Here is a 25,811-nt window from a genome sequence, read left to right on the forward strand (position 1 = left end):
CAATAGCATTCGGTGAGAGATGAATACTGCACAGATGTGACTGGCAAAGTCTGAAGCCAATGTCAGAAAGAGAAAGGCAAAAGCAATGATTGAAAGGGGCAGACCCAAAGCCAACATTCTACTTTGAATTGGAAAAAGAATCAGAACACAGGAACAACATTAAAAAAAAACTTTAAAAAAACTCACCATATTCTTTGAAGAAGACCAAGAAAAGCAAATGTCAGAGTGGACGGCTTAACCTCATCTTCTTTAGCTAAAAAATAAAAATAATACATTTTAGTCTTTCCTCCTATTGGAATAAGCAAAACTTGTGAGTCAATGCAGATGAAATATCGAGTTGCTCTCCTACAATTATTCACACCAGATGAACAATTAAATAGCAAAGGGTGTTTAACTCCTGCATGGTATTTCTTCAGATAAATAGCGCTGTTCTTAGTCTTTGTTCATGCTGAAGGGTTCTTCTTCTATGTTTAATGATAGCACATTCTACCAGCACCAGGATGTCCTGTAGCACTGACCATACTCCAACGTATGGTTCATACTCCAACGTATGGTGGTTAGTGAGGTAAAATCTAAAAATGTGCATTCATACTCCTCTAATTTAGTTGCTCCAACAAGCTCCAAAAATACAAAAAATGGTTCTCACGTGTTGCTCTTAAAACAAATTAATAATAATAATAATAAATAAAAACCACACACATAACAGTGATTTTCGATACTCTAGATACATGGAAAAAAGGGTTTCAGGTGTCCCGTCCACATAGCCTCTGTCCAGTGTCCATACATATCGCATTCTAGTACTGAAACAGGCAGCCCTCATCTATTTCTTGCAGAGCTAATAGCTTCTTAAATCTGCAAGAAACATATTCAAAATGCAATAGTGTTGTTGTTGTAGTGCATTTCTCCCTTTATATTGAGGGTTAATAATTTTTGCATTTCTAATTAAGATTATATTTATGGTTTGATTCTTTGTTCTATGAAATGTCTAATTCTGTACATTCATACTGTGGCGCCGCGGCCAGGGCGATTGACTCCGGAATCTGGGGATGACGCTTCGATCCCCGGCGCCGGCGGCAGATTAGCCCAGCACCATGTGACTGTGGGCAATAGCTTGCTTAATCTTCCCGACGGCCCCCAGCGCCTAGAGACCCTTACAGGTGATTGTTCGCGCTTTACAAATGTGGATATTATTATTATTATTATATTGTACTCGATAAAACTTTAACTCAAAAAAATGCAATAGTTTTATCATCTCTAAACTCCCCCCAGTTAAAAAAAGAAAAGCTATACATAATTCTAAAATTGTGAAGGGGTAAGGGGGGGACGGTGAGAGAAATGAGTGTGCAATTCGAGCAGTAACTAACAATTTTTGGAGGGCTTCACTTCACACTAAGAGGAAAACAAGCAGTGGCAATACCATTAGGTCTAGTGTAGATATTTTCAGTCACTTATGAATTGGTGAGTTTAGGCACTCTATAACTCATACAGGCACACTGTCATTCATCTTGCACTCATGCATCCATTTTCCAATTATTTCCTGCCTTCACCCATTTACCAGTCCAAAGTAAGACACAGGCACGAACCCAACAGGCATTTACAGGATAAATTAAAAGAATAACCGCTAGATTTAAAAAAATGATAACCCAAACGTGAAGAACATTTGTTTGCAACAAAAAAAAAGACCTTTACAAAAATAAATACAACAGTGGGCAGCCATACTGGAATGGTATTGGGCCTAGAGCCTACTGAATACACACTGTAATAACAATCTATTGTTAAAGGATTATTAGCTTTAACATACGGTTTTTATAATAAATATGTGAGCCCCGGCTACCATTGTTTAAACTTATAATAATAAACAGACCAGACCTATCGCCTCTTGCCAAACTTAAGCCCAATTAACCAATGAGGCCTACTCTATGGTTTTACGCTTCCCACAAAACCACCAACATCCATGCAGCAATAAAATTACTAATCTATATAAAATGACAGTTGACGAAACAATACACAGTCCCTCTTAAGAGGTTCTAACAAGAGTGCAAACACAGTGCAACAGTCTAAAAGTCAAAAGTGTAACTGTGCAAATCTTCAAATACCCAGGATTTGTCAGAGCGGGTAACCAACACAAAATCCTTGCCTGTTATGGCAATCAGTGACATTCTATGTAATAAAATACCCAGCTGCAGGCTCTAGCATAATGCATTAATAATCCGCCATTAAAGTCACATGGCCTTTACCATATGTTTTGCGCAATAAATAGGGCAGGTCTACTGTATTTACAGTATCATTTTATAATAAACAGAATAACCCAGATCATTAGTTTGATACTATAACCAACTAAAATCTACTCTATTCGGCATACGCTTTCCAACAAGGCAAAAATGTTCAATCACAAGCACTCTTTTTCCTTTGCAGCACACACCTTCTGCCTAATCAAAAGCTTCCATGAAGGAGATTCACATTTGGATGGAGTCTAAACCCCTCTTTTCAGTATAGTTTGTTACAGGTCTCATCTGGTGATCACATAAGGTCTGCTGTACAAACTACTCGCCATCTCAAGGCTCGGTTTATGGCAACGGACGCCCTACAGTGCAATAAATCACAGAATGATGCATGTTACTCCTTACGTTGTACACACACAGGACATATAGGATGGATAAATGTGTCACATTAAGGGGCTCTGGTGACATGATGATAAACTCTAGGCCAAAGGTAACTCTGTTTGTGAATCTCACCTTAACCTAAGAAGACACAATTGGTCAAATTTGGTTTTTAGATTTTATTAAGCAAATACCCTAATACATAGGTGTGGTGTGATTCTCATGAATTATGGGTTTAGAAAACACTACATTATCAAATATGTAATATTAATATCTGTATATATCTTTAAACTTTCATTAAAGTTAGTCATAGGTTCCTGAAGAACTTTAATGACATTTTAAAGATTGACACAAAGTAATACTTTTCTCCCTGAGATGCCATCAAAGGGGGAAAAAAAAAAAAGAGTCTTTATGTATAAGCGATAATCAGTTTAGCGGAGAACAATATTCCAGGGACACGTAGGTCAGCAAGAACGAGGAATATTCCTTCCTTTCCTAGGCATGCATCTCCAGTAAGATCTTGACATGACTCTAGACACAGATATAACAGAATGCTCACTGTCTGTGTCCATGCCCGGATGCCCGGGATGAAGTTCCAGGGTTCTGTGAAAGCATGGCTGCTCAGATGTGCCCAGTGGTAGAGCCTCCGAAAACTAGAAATAATTTAAAATAATTGTTATTTCTACACCAAGGCGTTTTACTACTGCTCTAGTCTGAGAAACACTACTTTCTTGAGCCACCAAGGGATATCTCCCTCAAGTAATCAAATTTAGTTTTTGAAGGGCTCGCACTTCTATATCCAAACTTTTCCTAGCTGCTTCCTTCTGAGGGTCACATTATTTAACCTTTTGATCCTAACATAACCATCAACATAAGATGCAAATGAATGTATAATACCGTGAGGATGACCCATAGAAGAACACAATGGGGTTGAAACATCGACTAGACTACTAGAATCAATAACTAGTGACTACAATAAACATACGGATTTGGATTCTGTCTCAGATGATTTATAGATCACCATTCACATTTTACATTAATGGGATTCAGTGTTATCTGAATTCATGTTTACTGATCAAAGAACCTCATTCTGATAGTGATGCTGTGCTCACTGCACAAACATGCCCACCACATACCTGCCACTTAACTCTGTACAAGAATATACCACATATTGTGTGTCTTTCATAAACAAGGTTTGTCTAGGTCCCAAATGAACTCTTCAATTGAGTAATGCCACTGAAAACAGAAAATGGGTTTGATTAATAATTTACAAGACTTTTTTCAAGTAATTGATTGGAATCATCATTTACCCGTCGTTATACTATATACCAGGTTGCACTGTGAAATAGGATTGCCCTGTTGTTCTTACAGTGATGTAAAGTGATGTCACTTGCTGTGATGTTATGACAGGTGGGAAAGGGTGTTTGACAACACCCGGGTAATACCACTACGTTATTGAAACCAGTTCATGTTCTTGTTAAAAATACGTATAAAACACACACAATTTGTTAAATGGCTCCAGTGTACCTTTAGAACCCTTTTGCAGATAATTGGTTCATAGATTTCTGGAACTGGTGCAAAGAATTATTTTAAAAAATTTACACAAAAGTAATTGTAAAAATAAAAAAGATAAAACTGAGAGACTAACACCTTCTTGCTGAGGACATTTCTATACTCCTGCCTGCTTCCTACAACTACACTCCTGTGGATTCTCTGTGGAGAGCAACCATTGTGGACATGGGCATTTGCCTTTTTTCTTTGCCTGGAAAACATCTTCCAGTGTGATGAACTTTATCTCCCTACAGTCCTTAAAAATTGATGCCTTAAGTGTCCTTCCCGCCAATTTGACACATATTTTATTAGACAGTAAGGGACATATTTACAAGCCCCTTGCGCCGTGGTGAGTCCAAACATGGGAATAAAAGACGCACCGGAGGCGCAGGGGGCTTGTAAATAAGCCCCTAAGTTTAGAAAAGCAGCAACTAAAGAGGACATTCAATTGGTTGTAGATATCCAGAAAGTTCTGACTTTGTCCATGTTCACCATTTCTGAACTGTCTACTTCAATTGCAAGTATATGTTAAGTAATAATGGTTGGGCCATTTGAGATGTGCAGCCTCACTTAGTAATAGCACCATATTCTTGCAGAATTGTATTATCTCTCGTTTTGGAACTGCGAATTGCAGTCCTCAGTCAATCAAATGTGCAGTATACAATATTTGAGCGCCACCTGAACATACATTGAGGACTGCAATCCTTTGCCGGACACTGACTGACACATTTCCCCAGTTCTATCCTGACTATTGTTAAAGTGAATGCAGAAGGATCTACTGTAACATGTGCTTATCACCTAAAGTTGGCATTTCCATCTGTCCTGGTGGTATTGTTAATATCTGTCTTACCATGACTGGCCATCACAAAACAAAATGACGGGAGTTGTTGGGTTGTACTACAACAAACAGCCCTTCATGGCATGCACTATCAGACTCTCTTGGCGCTGCCTGGCTAGCAACCAAGCGCACAGCCGCATGCATGAAATCTGCTCTTTCCTGGGATTTCTTACTTGCCCGGAGAACACCTAAATGACAGCCATTATGTTGTGGGATGAGAAACATCGTAAAGAAGCTTTTTAGCAAGAAAAAAAAAAGGTGGAAGAGGTGTAAAATGACCCGCTAGTTGGCCGGCTAGTTTCATATAAGCTCCAAATTTGAAAATGTAGGCTCTGAGCTCAGTTTTTCCCTTGCCTAGACGTCAGGTCCTAGGAGAGTTCCTCCGTTGTACAGCTTGTTAAAGATAATCCTGAATCTTGCTGTTCCAGTGGGCCATGAATCCATTCACACAGATGTTGCTCATCAGTCGCTCCACAGTATGTATTTATTTTGTTTTCTGTTTCTCCACAGCTGGATCTTTCTTGCACATTACCAAGAAAGCAACACCCTCTTCAATTTCACAGTCTTCGCTTTGGCGTGAGGGCAGTCTTGCAGAGTATGGGCAGGATTAGCAGTCCACTGGTTATAAATTCTCTGAGATCATTTCTAAGCGTTTAATTTGTTCTGTTGGTGTTGCTGTTTTCCTCAGGGAGACCGACATGAGGTGCAGCTAAATTACTATTCCACTCGGGTTCACCGCACTAGAAATTAAATATACATTTGTACCTCGCCGCCAGACAACTCCTCTATGAAAGGCTTTTGACTCACAAATAGAGCACATAAAGATGCTGTAGGTATTGAAATTCTCAATGGGGAAAATTTACTTTTATCTGTAATCCCAAGAAACTGATAGATATCGCCTACGCAGACAATCTCTACCACATATCTAAGGCGAGAGCCACGCCCCTTTCTTCTGTATCCAAGAAGTTCAATTTTAGGATACTTGAATGAATCTTCCTATATTAAATGTAATGCGCATCAAAACATCAGCCCTTTTCCCTGCATCTTTTTGCAGACATCCGACTCCGTTGACAACAGTGTTATCTGCTGGTTGTGTGTTTCTCCAAATTTGTAGCCATGTAGGCTGGTTAGTTTATGGATCTTTCCCAACACCTGTGAACAATGTCAAATGGATAATGTGATTAGTAGCTACACTATTCACTAATATGGAGTTCATAGGGCGTTGAAACTTGCTACCTTTTGCGACTCCTGAATGTGCACATGTGGAAACAGTGGGCCGTGTGTCGATAGATATGGTGTTTCCTTAAGGTGGGAGTCTTTTCATACTCATGTATGCACCAAGTTCTAGGCTCTGTTACAATGGGTTACCCTATAGGCAGGGCCACTGGAATTATGCGGAAGAAAAAGGTCAAAGTATGCAGCAGGGTTGAGTAAATTATGTGGCAAGAAAATGCAAATTATGTGGTATAATGCGCCACATTTTGAAATAGTTTCAAAATTATGAAATAATGAAGTAATACTAAGTAAGCCTCTGTGGGCATTGGTTGCGCCTCATTATTACCAGTTTAACATCCAAAAATAGCAATAAGCAACAGAAAGGTGACCTGTCCAGCTTTGCAAAGGGCCTTCTACTGCGCTGCAACACATATTTTTGCATTTTTAGTCATTTTTGAACCGCTTGAGCTACAAATACTTAAAAAAAAAAAAAAAATCTGCATCTTATGTAGTAGATGGATTATGTGGCAAATGCGGTACATCTATAATTATGCGAAAATCATCGTGTAGGTACAATCGCATTATTCCAGTGGCCCTGCTGACAGGGGATCCCAAAGGGTGAAATTGGGTCAGGACCCTTCCCACCAACTACAAATGTGAGAGCAGTGGATCTAGAGTTGTGCATTTCACTTAGCTACATCATAAGGAGGTGGTGCTAGTTCATGCGGTCCCCTGAATAACAGTCACTTTTGGAAGGGTGTCATATAATTTGTGACAGGCTAGGTGTTCCTGAAGGGTAAGCCTGTAGAGTATTTATATGTTAGGACATTCCAACACCTGTGGAGGCAGCCAGTAGCCTCAGAGATCCAGCTGTGAGTGTACAAAATATTTACATCAATATCAACCCTAATATGCAGCCATCATACATGCATCTGTGTACATGGGACAGTTGTTTCCGCCATAAAAAAAAGTATGTACCCATATTATTATTCTTTTACTGTCCTGCAAGGAAATGGGTTAATAATTGGGGAGGATGGGAGTCCTTCCCAAGTATTAAGTCAAGAACCCTGTCAGGACCAACACGCAAGTTCAACAGAGAAACCTAACCCCAACCATTGGTAGTTATAGCGGAGTGTAAACAGGCGTAACTTGTGGAAAAGTGAGTATAGCAGTAGAAAAACATTTAAAAAGTAAAAACATAATAAAAGGTTTTACAGCAAATGGCCACATGAATAAATAAAGTACCATTCAAAAAGCCACATTTCGCAGTTGACTAGGACCTAGAGGCGAGTTCATGCTGGCGGCAATGGGGTGGAGGTCAGATACCCCAAGCGGGATGTCCCTGTCAAAAATGTTACCTTCTAAATTAGTCTTTGAAAAGGAAGTCAACATCTTTCACTGGGGGAATGCTGCAGGCTGAATGCGGCTAGGTGCTCTTAAAGCTGGCTACCTATTAGACGAGGTCCCACTGAAGTCGTTGGGGTTGACAAGAAAATCTTAGAGTAGTAAAATTCTCATTTTGATGCACCCAAGCCCTGTGGTCAGTCAGGTACTTTTTGTATCTTTGCCCAGATAAGATTTCTAGCTTCAGACTTAGTTTTGTTGATGGAGCTCAAAATCCTCCATCAGATCAGCCCTGATGCTATATTTAACAAAGTCCTCTCGAAATTGGACACCTTCGCTGAGAGGTCCAACTAAAACTCAGGAATTCGTGGAATTACAACCTTTCAGACTTCCTGAAGCTGTTCCTCAGGGTCTTTTCAAAGGCTCCCAAGACTTCAGGGAAATGACACACTCCATTCTAGGCCACCAGCAAGGTCCAGACCAAGTCCAGTTGCTACTTGCCAACTTGGGGCTCCAGGAACAAGACATATTGCAGCTTGTTGTGTCCCTGTAGCCACACAGCATGTCAGCCACCTGACAATTGGAGTCCACTTCTCTTTCTTGGATACAAGCTGGAGGAAGTCCTGACCTTCGGTTTCCACACAGGTGACAGACAGCAGGTCCAGTCCACTTCTGTTCTTCCTCAGGTCCAGATGTGTGCTGAAGAGATGTGGGTGAAGTCCACGTTGTAGGATTCACTAGCCAGTGGGTGGGAGGGGAAACTCCTGAAGATTCCCAAACCGATGGGGATAAAAGATCCCAGGAGCAACCCTTCTCAATTCTTGTTTGCCGTACTGCAAACTATACCTCAGTGCATTATTCTTAGGCAAATCCAATATGGCTGCACCTTTCTACCCTTGGTGGTTCCTGGTGTGCCAACCAAGGCGTTGTTTAGGGAAATGAGCAGTCTACTCCTCCTCAAATACACCTAACTGGCTCTGAGATCAGCTTCCTTTTCTAATGGACTGCTGGTAAGTTGGCTACTGTGCACCCATGCAACAAAGGCTTCTCATCTCCAGGTCTGCCTTTACACTGAACTATAAATGGGCTAGGCTCACTTATGTTCCTTTCAAGTTAATGAAGTTTGTCATCTCTTTCCAGCTGCCCTTCCTGAGCGGAGAGGAGTCACATACCTAACACCCTCGTCTTACTACCAAAATGTGTAAGCCATTGCTTATGTTTGGAGAGCAGTCTTCACAGCTCAGTAAGGGGAAAGATTGACAGGCCCGCTACTGGAAGGATAATGCTAATTAGCATACTATATGTTCAGGCAGACAAAGTCTAACTTTTTTAAAGCTACTTTTCATGAATATTCATTCTAAATCCTACTTCACTGGTCGATTGGAATTTTGTAAGGATTAAAAATAGTGTTCGAATCATCTATGTGTCTTATTACAAACCAAAGAAAGCTGAATTATTAGTTTATCTGGCCTTTGGTTTTTCTAATAGAAACAGTTACAGCCCTTCAACGTGAAAATAGCTTTTGGGGTTAGTCACTGTAGGTACATGCCAACCATAAATTATTTCATGTACCACTGTTAAATACCAGGCAACCTGCCGTGCGAAATACAAGGCCCACAGAGGTGACTAAACTTGATATTTAATTGATATTTTGAATGGTTAGTCTGCTGTTTTAAAAGCTGCTGCATTCAGGCTACACAGGTAGGCCTGAAGCCATGGTTTATTTGTCAGCCTAGAGGATGTCACAACATGTGCTCCAGTCCAAGTGTGACCTTTAACTTTTCTGTGCTATTGTATTTTCATGCACCATATACTATGGCTTTACTGAAATATAAAGTATTCCAGTTAAGGATTAGCCCAATCTGTCATTTTCTGGGAGTCAAAGCACATACACTGGGGACTAGAGAGCAATACCAGTTAGGAAAAAATGAGGGTGATCGTGCAAAAGAGGAACTTCTCATTGGTATATTGTAACAATATTTACGAAAAACCATCTTAAGATCACACAATGTATCCGGAGCTCACTGTCATTGAATTTAAGAGGGCAATCTGGTACAAGGACCACAAACAGATCACATGTTTTTATTCTCTGCCTGCAGCATATGTGCCACCATGAAAGGTAAAATAGACCTGAGGGGCACTTCTTGTGGAGATGTGGCAGTGGTGAATTTGAACAAGATACAACTATGGAAGTTTATGGATCTGGGCACACACCAGTGACGGATGGTATGCAGTCTGTGTGTGTGTTTTTTAGAGATATCATAAATCCAATGAGGACTTTCGACAGTCGGAACAGCAGTGGAAAACTAGTCTTGATGGCTCAGCTTGCACAGATCAGTTCCAAGATAGGTTTAAGGACAAGGAAGGTTCAGCTGTGTGCGGAAAATCTTTTGTATCTGAATAGAACCTCACTAGGGTCAGCACCCTACCATCTACTGATCAAGCACCTGAACTTGAAATGAAATTTCACCCTCAAGCTCCGCTCACTCAACAATTTAACACTCCACTCATATACTTTAGGTATCCAGTGTGCAGGCATTTGTGTACACAGACACACACACTTGTACATAAAAACACACACATCCGTGTGAATGTTTGTAAAAAATGTTTTTACAATTTAAAGGAACTGGAAGCACCTAAATTTGAATTAAAACTACACCATCAACTTCCACTCATTTAACATTACTCCGAATTACGAGCGGCCCGATATTCTTCTGAATCCATTTTTTGATACAGAATGTCGTCCTCGGATGTAAAATATATATTTTCCAACACATAAATTATATACACAGTATATATATATATAAATCAAACTAGTAATTTATATGAAATGTTAATAAATGGTTAACTAAGTAACCTATGTAGGGTGTTAGGGGGTAAATGCAGTTAGATGTAGCGGAGAAGATGAAACTGAAAAGAGATTAGTATGGGTGCTGTTTAATGTATTTTCTTTTTTGGGACGTTCTGAACAGACCTAGAGCCTTCTCTTCTACGGAGAGGGGCCATGCATAGACCCAATACGTGCCTTGCGCAGGCGGCAATGATTTCGAGCAGGGTGGGCTTAAGTGGGGGTATTTGGCATTCCAAGCCTGGATACTTAAGGGAAAGGCCTTTGATCCACTCCCTCCAGCACAGCTGGCTGATGCGAAGTTTTCTCAGTACCAGATTAGCGAGTGCATAAGACATCTGCTTTGTCTCAGAGCCCGCAAGTGTTTGCAAATCTCTTAACTGCTGATTGCTTTCAGTAAGAAGGATTTACAGTTCCTCTTCGGATTTTCATATTAATAGTTCGCACCGATACACCGTCTCCGAAACACAGGGTCGGCGTGCCAGGAAGTGCGTGCTCAGCAGTGCACAGAGAGAACGTTCTTCTCCACAGCGCGTCTGGAGATGACGCAGTGCTTTCCCGCCAATATAAACAATCCGCGACACTACCAGTTGACGGCCGCTCATGAGCTACGCCCGTATTCAAAAGTTAATTTAGTGCTAGGTTTTGCCCTACACAACACGGTTTTCATTGCTCTTCGTTTCAGTGTTCTGTACAATCAACCCTGCCCAACAAACAGCTCATCAGTATTATATAGGACTGCTGTATTCTCACGAACTAACACTGACATTCCCAACAAGATACACATTACACCCCCGAGGACGCAAATGAACGCATGCACTCATTTAATATATATAGTTTATACAGCTTCCCGTGCCTTATCCACAACCCTCCTCAAATTTTACGTCAGACGTTAATGTCTATTTTGGGGATGATGAAAGGCCACATTTTCTAAATTAAGTTATGTTTGAGGTTCCTACTGAATGTTTCTGGAGAATAACCCAGTGGTGGTAGTTGCTAGTTTATTAGTTCTAATATTGTCCGGCATAAGTGCAGCAGTACCCACTGCTGTGCAAGCCTGGCACACTGATTATTTAGGATTGCTGAAGTTGGCCCAATGCGATTGGCTGAAGTATAAGGAGGGCCTAGATGGAGGGAGGGGCATAGCACCTATAACCTCATCTACATAATCTACCACGCCCACATACGTTCAGCAACCTACACCAAAACCATACACACCCTCTTCTACCACCCACACCCTTAACATCACCATGTAACTACACCACATCTACATCTTCCACCATAGTGACATCTACACCACCTCTCCATAACATCACCTACATCCAATGCCACCTAGATCAGCATCTACACCCTCTACATGACCAATGCATGTTGCTCCTATTCATTGTACTCCATGCTGCTCATGTCCAGGTAAGCAGGTGCAGTTTGCAGCTCTTATCCACTATCCGACATGTTACCACCCCCTCCCCCCCCACACATCATAGGTTTTGTTACTCTCCTACTCTGGGACAAGGAGCAGTGCTTCCCTGCTGTCACCCAGCATATGTTGCCACCTTTTCTTTCCCAGGCCACTAAGTACGTCCCCATCTAACACCTAATTTGCAACCTACACTAATATCTCCACCACCACTACATCACACTGATTCTGCAAAACCCACACAACATACACCCTAAACTCCAACCTACACACCATATAAAACACCTATGCACTATGTACACCCCACACTAGCCACATCATACATCATCACAACCTACACTACCAGCCAAAGGAGAGGGTTTCCAGAAAACAATTTATAGGCCAAAGAAATTAGCATAAAAACAGTCTTGACTGTTTAGGCATACGATGGGCATAACGAGAAATCTAGATATACTTGTCGATTAAGCAAACACAGAATTTAGAATAAAGATGGTATGAACTGGCACAAGGGCACATAGAGGGTGGAGGAGAAAACAGAGGTCTGAGGACTTGATGTCCATAGCATAAGATCCTGCTGTTGTCACTACGCAGGCAAAGTTCTCTGTAGACTTTTCATACAGACCTAGTTAAGAGAAACCTATATGTTAAAGAGAAGTGATATGCTATTGTATTGTAATTGCATTTATATAGCGCTTCCTACTTCTGACGAGGCGTCGAAGCGCTTTTCGGCAAGTAGCACGCTACTCCAAGACCCATAGAGGATTAGTGTTGAATTAGTGAAACATGCAAGTAAATTTCAAGCGGTGGATAGGTTAGTCAGTTATTTGGATTCGAAAGGATAGCAGAAGAATAGAAGAGGGAAAAAAAAGGTTTGTATTTATATAGCGCTTGTTACCCCTGATGGGGTGTTGAAGCACGCTACTACGGAAATCCATAAAGGATTAGTGGTGAATTAGTATGGTGAAATATGAAAGTAATTTGAGTGGTGGATATTAGTCAGTTATTTGGAGTGAGAAGGATAGCGGAGGGATAGAAGGGGAAGAAAGGTTTGCATTCATATAGCCCCTGTTACCCCTGATGGGTGATGAAGCGCTTTTCTGGCAAGTAGCACGCTACCCCGGAATCAATAAAGGATTAGTGTTGAAAATTAGTATAGTGAAATATGAAGTAATTTGAGTGGTGGATATGTTATTCAGTTATTTGGATAGAGAAGGGTAGGTGGCGGGATAGAAGAGGGAACGAGGTTTGTATTTATATAGCGCTTGCTACCCCGGATGGGGTTTTGAAGCGCTTTTTTAGCGAGTAGCACACTACTCAGGAACCCATAAGGATTAGTGTTGAATTAGTATGGTGAAACATGAAAGTAATTTAAGTGGTGGATATGTAAGTCAGTTATTTGGATTGAGAAGGGTTGGGGAGGGATAGAAAAGGGAAAAAGGTTTGCATTTATATAGCGCTTGTAACCTTGATGGGGTGTTGAAACGCTTTATTGGCGAGTAGCACGCTACTCTGGAACCCATAAAGGATTTGTGGTGAATTAGTATAGTGGAATATGGAATTTGAGAAGTGAACAGGTTAGTCTGTTATTTTGATTGAAAAGGATAGTGGAGGGATAGAAGAGTGAAGGATTTTGATTTTTTTTTTAGGTCATAGCAGTAGGAGGAGGCTTTTGGATGAGTAAAATGGGTTTTGGAGGGGAAGAGTCAGTGGGAAGAGTTTAGAAAGGTTTGTTTTGGGGGATCGGTATAGTAAAAGAGGTGTCAGATGCAAGGAGGGGTAGAGTAGGAGAGAGTCTAGAAAGGGTTATTTTGGGGATCATAGTAGAGGTATGGGGTAAATGAGAGAGTGGATGTAGAGGATATATTGATAGATGTATAGGGTGAGAGATAGGGTAGTGCATTGGAAAGAGTAGTAGAAAGAAGTTTGAGATGGGTCAGAAAGTTGGGCTAGAAGATATATTGAGAGAAGTATAGGCTGAGAAATAGGGTAGTGCATTGGAAACGCTAAACTAGAAGAAAGTGATAAATATATAGATCCATATAAGTACATTAAAAGTATATAGATGCATAAAGGATGTAAGTATATGTAGATTAAAGATATTGTTGGAGGTACAGGATGAGAAATAGGGTAGTGCATTGGATATGCTTTTTCAGGAGAAAAGTAACAGACACACAGATCCAAGTACGTGGAAGGTACATAGATGCACAATGGAAGCAAGTACATGTAGACTAAAGCTGATTTTTTTTTTTTTTTTTTACAACAATTATTCTACATGTTTATACAAAGCAATACATAAAGATGGGTACATATCTATAGTGAAAATAAACGCTTAAATACAGAGGGATATGCTGTAAATTTCTGTTTGCGTATGGTGCTTATGTGGCAAAGAGCCAATTCTTGAGTCGTTTTCTGAAGAAAAGGTGGTTGTCGGTGGATCTTATGTTGGGGGGTAAAGAGTTCCATAGTTTGCCAGCTCGAACAGAGAAGGATGTGCCACCCATGTTTTTTTTCTTGTATCTTGGGATTTAGAGGCTAGATGCCTCTTTAGAGCGGAGGTTTTTTTGTTTAATGTGTTTGGTGATTTTATTACCGATGAAGAGCGGTCCCGTTCCATGTATCGCTTCGTGGGTGATACAAAGCAGCTTGAACATGGATCTTCTGGCAACCGGTAACCAATGCTGGGCTTTCAAGACAGGTGAGATGTGGTCTCGCGGTTTGATATGCAAGAGTAGTCTGGCAGCCGAGTTCTGAATCCGTTGTAGTCTTTTCATGGTTGTTAAAGGTGATCCGTGTTAGAGGCCATTGGTGTAATCGTTTTGGACAGAACAAGGGAGATGGTAGCCTGGACCTTGTGTGGAAATCCCAAATGAGGGAAAATTTGTTGCAGGGTTTTTATAGTGACAAAGCTTGATCTTGCTACTTTGTCCACTTGGGCATTCATCGACAGCTTGGAGTCCATGGTCATTCCAGGTTTCTTACTTCCTTCGATACTTTAGGGGGTGATCCCAGTTCATCAGGCCAGGGCGGCAAGCGGGTCATAATGTTTCCAATCGTCACACGTGAGTATTTCTGTTTTTGAAGCATTCAATTTGAGATGGCTCCAAGTCATCCATTGATCCACGGCTCTGAGACAACTGAAAATTGGGGATTTTCCAATGTCCTTGGGGCATTCCAGTTGAAGGAGTATTTGCGTGTCATCTGCATAGTTATAGCACGTGAGGTGAAATTCATTGATCAGTACCGGTAATGACTTCATGTAGATGTTGAAAAGCATGGGCAAGATGATAGAGCCTAGCCGTAGATGTTAAGGCGCTAAGCAGACACAGTAGGGAAGAGAAACGCAACAGCAGATTAAGAGGGGAATAACCAAGTTTTCAGGAGTTTCCTGAAAGCAGGAAGGGAGCTTGCATTGGCAATGGCTGGGGAGAGAGAATTCCAAAGCTTGGTAGCGGCCACCCCATCTGGATCTGCAAAGTCTGGGCACGACCAGTTTAAATTGTGTGGATGATTTTAAAGTCTTCCCTGGGGTATATTGCAGTCCTATAATAGGCTAGGATTTTGTCAACTTGGAGATTTCTACAACGGTACTATTCTTATATCATGGGAGGTATTTGCATCACATTGTGCACTTCAGAGGGGTGATCTCTGGTTAAGTTTTAGACAGAAAGGCATGTGGTTGACGAGCCATGGAATGCACCTGCATACTTTAGAGGGGTGCTTTACGTGAGATAATACAAGAGTCATCCTAGAACCAATGTGGCCCCTGGCACACTGAGTAGATCTACAGAACCAATGTGGCCCCTGGCACACTGAAAAGATCCACAGAACCAATGTGGCACACAGCACACTAAGGTCATCTACAGAACCAATGTAACACCCAGCACACTGAGTAGATCTACAGAATCAGTGTAGCACATGGCACACTGAGTAGATCTACAGCACGAATGTGATGCGCTGCACACCGAGTGGTCTACAGGACCAATTTGACACTCGGTACACGGAGTAGATCTTCAGAACCAATTTGGCCCCAAGCACACAGAGTAGATCCTCAGAACCAATGTGGCCCCTGGCACACGGACTAGATCTACAGAACCGATGTGGCCCCTGGCACACTAAGTAGATCTACAGAACCAATGTGGCCCCTGGCACACTGAGTAGATCTGCAGAACCAATGTCCTAGCACACTGAGGAGATCTACAGAACGAATTTGGCCCCCGGCACACTGAGTAGATCTACAGAACCAATGTCACACCGGCACACTGTCTACTAGTATACTTTGAATAATATTCATTTAAAACCTCCCTATGATCAAATCCTAATGTTGCAAGTTTCACAAACATGATTGCAGGTATATATGTAACACAGACAATCATAATTTCGAGGTATAGTAAAGGGCTAGGCCAGGAGAAAGGCAATTGCTAATGACAAATTGTATGATAAGTAACATTTTTACATGTTTTGTAGCGTGACCTGTATCCCATATCAGATTGCGAGTTAGGTATCAGTTCCAAAATGGGAGCCGTTAACCCGTAACAGTTTATGGCTAGGCTAAGCGAGGTCTGGGTTAAGAGTTGACCCCATTCAATATTACCCTTGAGTCCTCTTTTATGTGTGCCAAGTCGAAGCATGCACCCCTGTCTAAACGGTATGTTTTGGGGATTCTGAGACCATTTCAATAATCGTCCAAAGTAACACATCTTGTGTGAGCTTCCTTTGCTAGTCGTGCATTAAACATGTGTATTTGTAAAGCATTCTATCACCTGCGAGGGTATCCTGGCGCTGAGCAGGTTTGTGTGCCTAGCCCTGTCTATGGTAAGCTGGTTAATTAAAAAACTAGGTCTTCAGCTGCTTGTGGAATTCAAGAAGAGAGGAGGAGGCTCCGATGTGGAGTGGGAGGCCCTTCTATGCTTTAGGAGCGATGTAAGAGAACGCTCGCCATCCTAACCTCGTTCTGTTTATGCGTGCGATGTGTACGAGTCAGAGTCCTGTGGAGTGGAGGTGTTTGGTGGAAGAAGATGCAAATGTTCAGGTAGGTGGGGCCAGAGTTCTGTAGTGCACTGAATGTGTGTGTAAGGATTCTGAATTAAGCGAGTTTGTGTATCAGGAGCCAGTATAATTCCCAGAGGTGTCGTATGATGCGAGTTCTGTGTAGGAGGTTGGGGTGGAGTCTGGCTGCAAAGTTCTGGATGGTTTGTAGACTTCGTGAGTTGGAAGGTGATCAGAGCGCAGACGGTGTTCGTATAGTCCAACTTGCCGGTGACTAGGGCGTGAGGCACAGTTTTTCGAGTGTTGCTTGTGAGCCATTCAAAGCTCTTTCTCAGCATCTCCAAAGTGTGGACATGACTTGTGCAGTCATGTCCAGTTTGCTGTTGATCATTCAAAGGGTTCTGGCATGGGTTCTGGGTTCGAGCTGGGCCAGCCACCAGCTTGAGACCTATGGTGGGGTGTTCTTGCCGAAGATCACTACTTTTGTCTTGTTAAGCTTCAGACAGTTGGTTTCATCCAGTTAGCATCTTCAGTCATGCAGGCACTGAACTGGTTTCTTGTGTTGGGGATTTTGTCCGAGAGGGAGAGTATGAGTTTTGTGTTGTCTGCATAGGACAGGATGTTGATGTTGAGGATGACATTGACAACAGGGATCATGTATGTGTGGAAGAGGGGGGGGCTGAGCAATAAACCTTGAGGCACTCCACAGAGGAGTTTGCGGGCTTCTGAGCAGTAAGGTGCAAGGCTGACAGCTTATGTTCTATCTGTTAAGAAGGAGCAGATCGAGGGGAGAGCACCTCCTTGAATGCCAACCTCATGTAGGTGCTTGATGAGGATGCGTTGAGAGACAGCATCAAATGCTGCAGAGAGGTCCAGTAGAATGAAGGCTTCCCTGTCTCCTTTTGTCAAGGACCATGCAGATGTCGTGTGTGGCGATGATGAGTGCTGTTTCTATACTGTGGTTGGGCCTGAATCTGGACTGCATGGTGTCGAGGGGCTGGTGGTACTGAGGTGGTCGTTGAGGCATTGATTAGTTTCTCCAAGACCTTTGCTGGTTATGGTATGTGGGAGATGGGTCTGTAGTTGGAAAGCATAGCGGAGTCCGCGGATGGATTCTTGACCAGGGGCATAATGGTGGCGTGCTCCCAGGTATACAGGAATGTGGCAGATTCAATGGAAGCATTCAGGATGGCATTAGTGCTTTGCTGTTCAGTAGGAGTCCTTTGGTGAAGACGTGTTGGGGAAGGGTCAGATGGTACCAGAGTGGATGATCTTCACGGTAGCAATGATTTCAACGGTGGCAAAGGTCAGGGTTCGTTCATCGACTTTGATGGGAAATTGAGTTGTGATGGGGTCTGGTTGAGGGTCAAAGTTGCTGTATATTGAGGGACTTCTGCAACAGATTAATTCAGAGACCTCGTTGCAAAGGCCTTATGAGGGGGTGATGATGCTGGAGGTCGCAGGAGGCAAGGTGAAATCTCTGATGAAGACAAAGATTTCTTTGCTGCTTTTAAGGCTGGTGTTGATGAGATCTGCAAGAGCTGTGCACTTGATGTTCCGCATCTGCTGCTAGTAGCGTCTTAGGGCTGATTTGAAGATGTCTTTATCTACAGTTTCTTGACTTGTTCTCCATTTGTGCTCCATTTGCTTGCAGTGTAGTTTCATCAGCCTGAGCTCCTGTGTACCAGCTGGACTCTGGTTGGACTCTAGAAGTTGGATATGCCTGAAGGGAGCCAGGATGTCCACGTCTGCGGTGAGCCAGCTGTAGAGGTTTCTGATGGCTTTCAGCAAGTCACTAGTGTGCTCGGGCCGGTGTTAGGAGATGGCGGAAGACCACGCCTCTTCTGATATGCGTTTCCAGTTGTGCAGATAGTTTTGGTGGTAGTGCTGTGATAGTACAGGATAGGTATGCCGAAAATAACAAGGGAATTGTGTCTCCCGGCCATCTTTGCTGGCTTGTTGACTGTGATGGTGCGGATAGAGGGGAAAATCGGGTCCAATAGGAGTTTGGCTGTGTGCTTGGGTCCGGTAAGTAAACAATAACTTACAGCAAGACCTTTTTCACAAACAAATAATGAATCCAATGTGGCATACTATATAAAAGCCATTTACTTACAGACTTAGTAATATTTAGGGATCAGAAAGAAATGCAAAACTTTAAGGTTTATGCCGAAGAAATATTTTCGTGATAGAGGATAAGATAGACTATCTCCAGTTAACACCTATCCATTGAAATCAGAAACAAAAGCACCAGTCTCTGTCAATACCTTGAAACTACTCTTCCTGTCAGAGGAATTCAGATCACGGTCCTTGAAAAATCTAGAGATGAAAGGGGAATGATACAAGCTAAAGAAGAATAACATCAGACCATTAGGAAGTATACAGAGTCTCTCCTGAGAATAGGTAGTAATTATAAGTATATATTATGGAGGACCAACAGATCCACTTTTTGTGGATGAGATGACTATTTAGGATGTATATACATGATATTTATAGAGCATGAGCCTAGCCCAAAAGTGGTTTTATTTTTACTAATAACATTTGACTCCTTGATTATATCTGCACCTACTAGCCGGCAATGTGACTGATCAACTTTTAGTTTTTAAATTTCGGATTTGGTGCCACTTGATCAAGAGGATTCAAATATTACTAGGGGGAAGCTCCAGAGCACCTCACGGTCTGCGGTCTGCAGACAGAACTTCTGCCCGTTTGTCCACTATTTGTCAATTCCTGGCTACCACAGCGGCCACATTTGGCGTGGCCGTGTCTGCTGGTGTCCTTCTCTAAAACAAATGTTTTTAAATCAAAGTAATCCTATGGCAAGGACATTGCTAGAAAGGTAAGAACGGCATTGAAGATGGAGATTGTCAGTATGGCAGTCGAAAGGAGGCAAGAAGAGGGGAATGCAGGTGTGGCTAAGAAAGGAGAAAACGTAGAGAATATGGTAAAACAAAGGCAAAGTAAGTGAGGTGTGTTCAGCCTGCAAAAGAGGCAGATTAATCGGGGCTGGTGCATTAATACACTGTGAATTACAAAGTCAATGTGTAGCCTTCCCTGACTCTGCATCACCATCAGAGCATACAAACCTCTACATCCACTGCTGCCTTCTACATTGGTATGAAGGTTGAACCAAGCAGCACCACACACAGTGTCCTCCTCCCTGTTAGCTGCAGCCTGCTGCCATTGTTTCACATAGAGTTTAAGTGAAAAGTCTTTAACTCAAAGGAGGTTAAGCATCATCAACAGAAGAAGTGCTACGCAACTGTTGATTTCCAATTATACCATAGCCATAAAAAGAGGGAAGTGGCACACATTGTGCTATTCAATATAGCTTTCATAGGGTGGATGCTAGAATAATAGATACCAAGATGTTCCAATGCCAACAACCACTGTAGAGGAAACACAGAGGTTGAGCTAAAGGAAGAGACAATAATGACTCCACTGGAATACATAACTTACTTACATCCATATTTGAGCGAACTAAACAAAATATTGAGTGTCCTGAAAACATCTATGAGCATTCCAGGGGCACCCACAGAGGTGACTGAAGACATTTTAAGCTTCATGTCACAAATGTGTGGCATGAATCGGTCAGGACATGTTTGGGAGAGAGATTCTCAATAGTAAATCAGAAAGGTTCGAATTAAGATGCGCCCTGGTTGCTCCTTGACAACATCAAGGATCAATCAACACTGAAAGCCTCAGGACACACATATTACCACCACCACTGTTATTACTTCTGAGGAGCTGCTTGCCCTAGCAGAAAAACCTCAATGACAAGACAATAATGTTCATCACGAGACCCTGTTTTTTCCAGGACAGCAAACTACACAGCAAGACTTAACACAGAATTTGACAAAGAGCCTTATGAATAAAATAGCCAATCCACTTCCGGGTGTCTGAACCTTCAGCACAAGTGTTAAGAACGTCAACTTGCAACTACAGCAAATAGTCCTTCAAGGACACCCCCACCCAAAGACACAATCTCTAACTCCCAACTTAGGTTAAAGCAGAGCACCCCCTTTCACATTTATGAAATAAAGTGTAATCTCTAAGCTCTAGTTCATCCACCCAGCAGTCTAAATCTAGGACGCTACTCATAAAGTCTTTGAACTACTACTGTTGCCATCAATAGTACATCGGATTCTTCCACTGACTGCATGGTCTGTCATTTCCCTCTTTAATTATCCGTTTCCCCATCTATTCTAGCACGAGTAGTTATGTAAATGACTTTAACCTCCAAAAGTTACAACATAGGCCTATTCATTTCATTCCCTATGCTACCTCGCACTTTGTAGGGGTGTCCTTTACTTCCATGTAGTTTTCACTTTATTTCTCCATGTTTTATTTAAAATATTCAGTTTTGTCTGTGGCATCTAAATACTTGACTGTCACAAAGTGGCAAATAAACTTGGCAGAGCTCATATTACTTATTGGATTTTTTACAGTGCCCAACTGGAATTAGACTATAAAACCAAAAGGTGAGCAAAGATGAGATTGTCAAGATGGGCTGTAGCTTTATCGGGACACAATATTAGGCAACGTTTGGTGGTTTTATGGGGGAGAAACAAGCAATATGTGTAGGTAGTTGTTGACGAGTATGAAGGGAAAAAAAGCATTGGTGAAGCCAATGGTTCTCACCTACGGGACAAAAGCGATTAGCTTTGTCAATGTTTAGCAAGTTTGTACAGCGGCGTGGCTGATGTGAAGCATGGCAGAAGGAAAAAAAAGTGCTATGACGCAGCAAGTGCTGTCCGTGTCATAGCACTTTCTTATTATTCCTGGTGGGAGGGGGGGCGATGAGAGATGCAACATGGGAGGGAACAGGGGCGTAACACAGGCCCCCGCAGTGCGGGGGAGCCCCGAGCTGCAGGGGGCCCCCACAGCACAATACTCTGGCCCAAGAGCTCTGATTAGATCCGGAGTGGGGGCCCCTCCGTGTACGTGGCGGGGGGCCCCCTCAACTTTTGTTACGCCACTGGGAGGGAACAGGAAGGCAACACAGAGAACGGGGAGACAACACGGCGGGGAAGGTGTGGGGAGTAAAAAAAGCGCTATGACATGGCCTGCAGTGTCTGGATTTTTTTGTTATGGTGGATGGGGGGGGGGAACAAAGAAAACAGATGAGGGAGAGCGTTGGGGCAAGCAACAAGATGGACGAGGCAGGGCAGTGGGGGCAAGCAGCAACACGGACAATAGAGGCAAGCTACACCACAAGACGAGGGAGGGTGGGAGCTCACAACAATACGGAGGAGGGAGGGCCAGCAGGCAGATGCAAGCAACAACATGGATGAAGGAGAGCAGGAAGGTGGTTTGCAAGCAACAACACAGACTTTTGATTTGGGCAAAAAACATGGGGAAGGGATGGAGAGCGGGCGGATGTGGCCAAGCAACAACATGGACGGGGTCAAGCAAGAACATGAGCGGGGCAAGTAACACAGGCGATGGGAGCAAGCACCACGGGTGAAGAAGGGAAGGTGGGTGGGGCAAGCAACACGGACAAGGAAGTGCAAGAGAAACCTGGAGAGGTGAGAAGTACAAAAGGGAACTGGCTGAAAAAGACACAGATGGGTAGTGTGCTTAAACACAAAGCGAAAACTTGCACCTAAACAATGAGTAGTCGAAGGACACAAATAATGCGTCCATGCTCCAGGAGAGGGACAAACAAACAAAGAGAAAGGAAGCCTCGGCAGATGACCAATAAGAAGCAAGTAAATGAGACTACAATGAAGCCAACAAATGGGCGGCCTCCTAGTACACGGTTAGAAAATAAAAGCCCTAAGCACATGCACGGTCAAAGCAATGACAAAAAATATCAAAATATGTTATAGTGAGACAACTGTAGGCACCCAGTCTTTGACAGCACAGAGGTCATAGGATTTGGATACTGGGGAGATTGGGGAGATTGGGGGTGGGGACTAACGGTTTATCTACAATATTTGAATGTAAACTCAAGGATACAAGAATAACCCTAAATATGCATGTATCTATTACATAAGGCAGTGTGCATAAATACTCAAAAAAGGTTCACTGCTCAATCTGCATGTTCCACCTAGTATCATGCGCTACTAATGGGAGAGAGGTTTAAACAATAAAGTTGGACATAAAAGCATATATCCTAAGCTCTTTGAATTAACAGTGTGGCAGCGCATAACCCAGCAATCATTTTTCTGGAACATTTAACATTCCACAGAAAATATTCAGTTAACTTTTGCTCCTCCAAGTGTCTCAAATGTGGATTGGTGGTGGTATGATAGTTTCACAGCTGTCAGGAGTTTAGATCTGCGTGCAACCTACAGGCTAACCGTTCAGAACTCGGTAGTGTAAATCAAGCCCTTCATCCTTGTGAGGTTCATAAAGTACCATCCCAGAGTAACACTTGTCATTTAGGCGCCAAGATGAAATTCAATTTGCAATGTATCCTCCGAATGTGGCCAGTTTAATGACACTACGATATTTAAAAGCCTATCATAGTTGCTCCCTTCTTATTTAATATAGCATGTAAGGGCTTCCATTTAGGGTGATTTCAAACTGTGGTATCATGATGTACTTATGTTGCAAAGGCACTACAGCAAGTGGGGCATAGATGGTGGCTACTCACTATGAGGCAATGCAACTTTACATATTTCAACAAGCATTGGCAAAGCTATTAGGTCTTGCCTATGCAAGAGCTATTGGCTTTGTCAATATGTTTTAGCCATGTTCTAAACGTTTGTGGCGTAGAGGAGAGTGGTGTGGAGTGTTGTGGACTGGAAAGATGAAGAGTGGAGTGGCACAGAGTACTGTGTATCGGATTGGCATAGAATGGAGTTGCGTACAGTGGACTGGGGTGGAGTGCATTGGCGTAGAGTGTTGTAGAGTATAGTGGCGTAGAGTGCAGCGGCATAGAATTCAGCGGCGTACAAAGCAGAATTATAGAATACAGTTGTGTAGATTAAGTACTGCATAGTAAGAGTCCTGTGGAGTAGAGTGCAGTGGTGCAGAGTGAAGTTGTGCAGAGTAGAGTGGCGGAGAGTAGAGTGGCGGAGAGTAGAGGGGTGTAGAGTGTTGCAGAGTAGATTATAGTGCTGTAGAGTGCAGTGGCATAGAGTAGAGTGCTGCAAAGTGCAGTTGCATAGTGTGGAATGCTGCAGAGTAGAGTGGCAAAGAGTGCAGTGGCATACAATGCAGTAGTGCAGAGTGGTAAAGAGTTCAGTGACGTAGAGTAGAGTGGCAGTAAGAACAGTGGCTCAGCGTAGAGTAGGGTGGTGGAGAGTAGAGTGCAGTGGCGTAGAATAGAGTGGACGGTGAAGAGCGCATTGGCATACACTGTTGCAAAGTATAGCGGAGTTGAGTGCAGCAGCATACTGCGTAAACTTAGAATGGTGCATCGTACAGTGCAGTGGTGCAGAGTAGAGTGGCTTACAGTAGAATGGCAGAGTGCAGTGGTGAGAAGTGGTGCAGAGTAGACTATAGTGGTGTGGAGTGGTGTTGCTGCAGTAACGCAGAGTAGAGCGGTGTTGACTTCAGTGGCGGAGAGTGTAGTGTTGTAGAGTAAAATGTTGTAGAGTGGCAAAGAGTACATTGACAGAGCAAAGTGGCGTAGACCACAGGTATGCAGTTTAGAGAGCAGTGGCATTGAGTGCAGTAGAGTGGCGTTGAGTCCAGTGGCATAGATTGTTTCAGAGTAGAGTGAGTGGCATAGAGCGGAGTGGTGCAGGGTAGAGTGAAGTAGTGTCAAATGGAGTGGAGTGGTGCTGGGTAGAGTGTGTTAGCGTAGAGTGGTGTAAAGTGGCGTAGAGGGCAGTGGTGCAAAGTAGATTAGAGTGGCCTCCAGTGGATTGCCACAGAGTGGAGTGGTACAGAGACAGTGCATTGGCAGAGTGCAATGGCGTAGAGGGCAGTGTTGCAGTGTGGAGTAAAGTGGGGTTGCCTAGACTGGGGAGTAGAGTGCATTGGCAGAGAGTGCAGTGGTGCAGAGTGGAGTAGAGCACAGTGGCGCAGAGCATAGAAGGATGGTGTAAAGTGAAGTGGTGTAGAGTGCAGTGGCGTGGAGCAGAGTAGAGTGCAGTGGCTTGGAGTGGTGCAGAGTAGAGTGGAGTGGCGAAGAGTGGAATATGCATGGTATGAGAGCACACTGCCATTACAGACAGCACATTTTCAGTTGAAATGATCATTACATACATTTCAAAAATTTCAGCGCTCCGTCCATCTCCCCGTGTTTGCTTCAGTACATTTGCACAGACATACAGTTTTTACTAATGATACTATACAGTGTACACACAATCATGTGTGGGAATGGCATCACCTAGTGTATTCATTGGATATTAAAATATTGGTTTCTAACACACTTTAGAATTAACAAAAAAAATTTACTTCATTTGTGCTTTGCTAATTGTGATATATTCTGAAATACTTGCACGATTCATTTAAATGTTGTGTGCTAGAAGAAAACCCTTTCCTCTACCCCCAGGATCCATCAAGATTGTCACATAAATGTTCTCACTTTGAAGACAGAGGGGGGGGGGGAGAAGAGTACACACCAAGCTCCCTCAGAAGACCGAGCCTAACGTTAGTTCTCGGTCTTTGACTGCACAGCAAAAGTGGCAAGATGAGAACAAGATTTACAGGCCAGTTTACAGAAAGCAGGGCCCATGGCAGAATACAAGGGGACTTGGTGTGAAAAGGCTTTGCTCCTTGGGAGGGACAACTGAACCTGGACTGCCTTAAACAAATAAAGCCAGCAAATAGAAATCTAGGAAATGTGAGTTACAAACCACAAAAGCAATGTAAACAAGGGGCAAGAAGCATTGCCAGGTAAGTGTTCTGAATTTCCCCAGAATGTACTTTGCAAACCAGACAGCTGCGCTGGTAGACTTCCACCTAAAAGGCTGCAATAAGCAGCTCAACAGAGGTAAGACTGTACCGTGAAACACAGATGCTCCAACCAAACCAAAGGAAAAGTAGACGTTTTGTATCGTGTCAACGTGAATTAGCAAGACAAACCAAACGTTAGCCATGTGTGTTTTGCAA

General features: G+C 42.8%; 1 protein-coding gene across 4 annotated transcripts in view; it reads right to left on the bottom strand.

The window, feature by feature from the left end:
* The window catches only part of SULF1 (sulfatase 1), a 285,427-nt gene that overhangs the window by 222,156 nt on the left and 37,460 nt on the right, over positions 1-25,811 (bottom strand). For all 4 annotated transcript variants that reach the window (XM_085605482.1, XM_085605483.1, XM_085605484.1 and 1 more), the window contains exon 2: positions 187-253. The gene's annotated coding sequence lies outside the window, so the exon portion shown is untranslated. The remainder of the gene's footprint in view (positions 1-186; positions 254-25,811) is intronic.

This window comes from Triturus cristatus, chromosome 5_1 (assembly GCF_964204655.1).
Source record: "Triturus cristatus chromosome 5_1, aTriCri1.1, whole genome shotgun sequence".
NCBI lineage: Eukaryota > Metazoa > Chordata > Amphibia > Caudata > Salamandridae > Triturus > Triturus cristatus.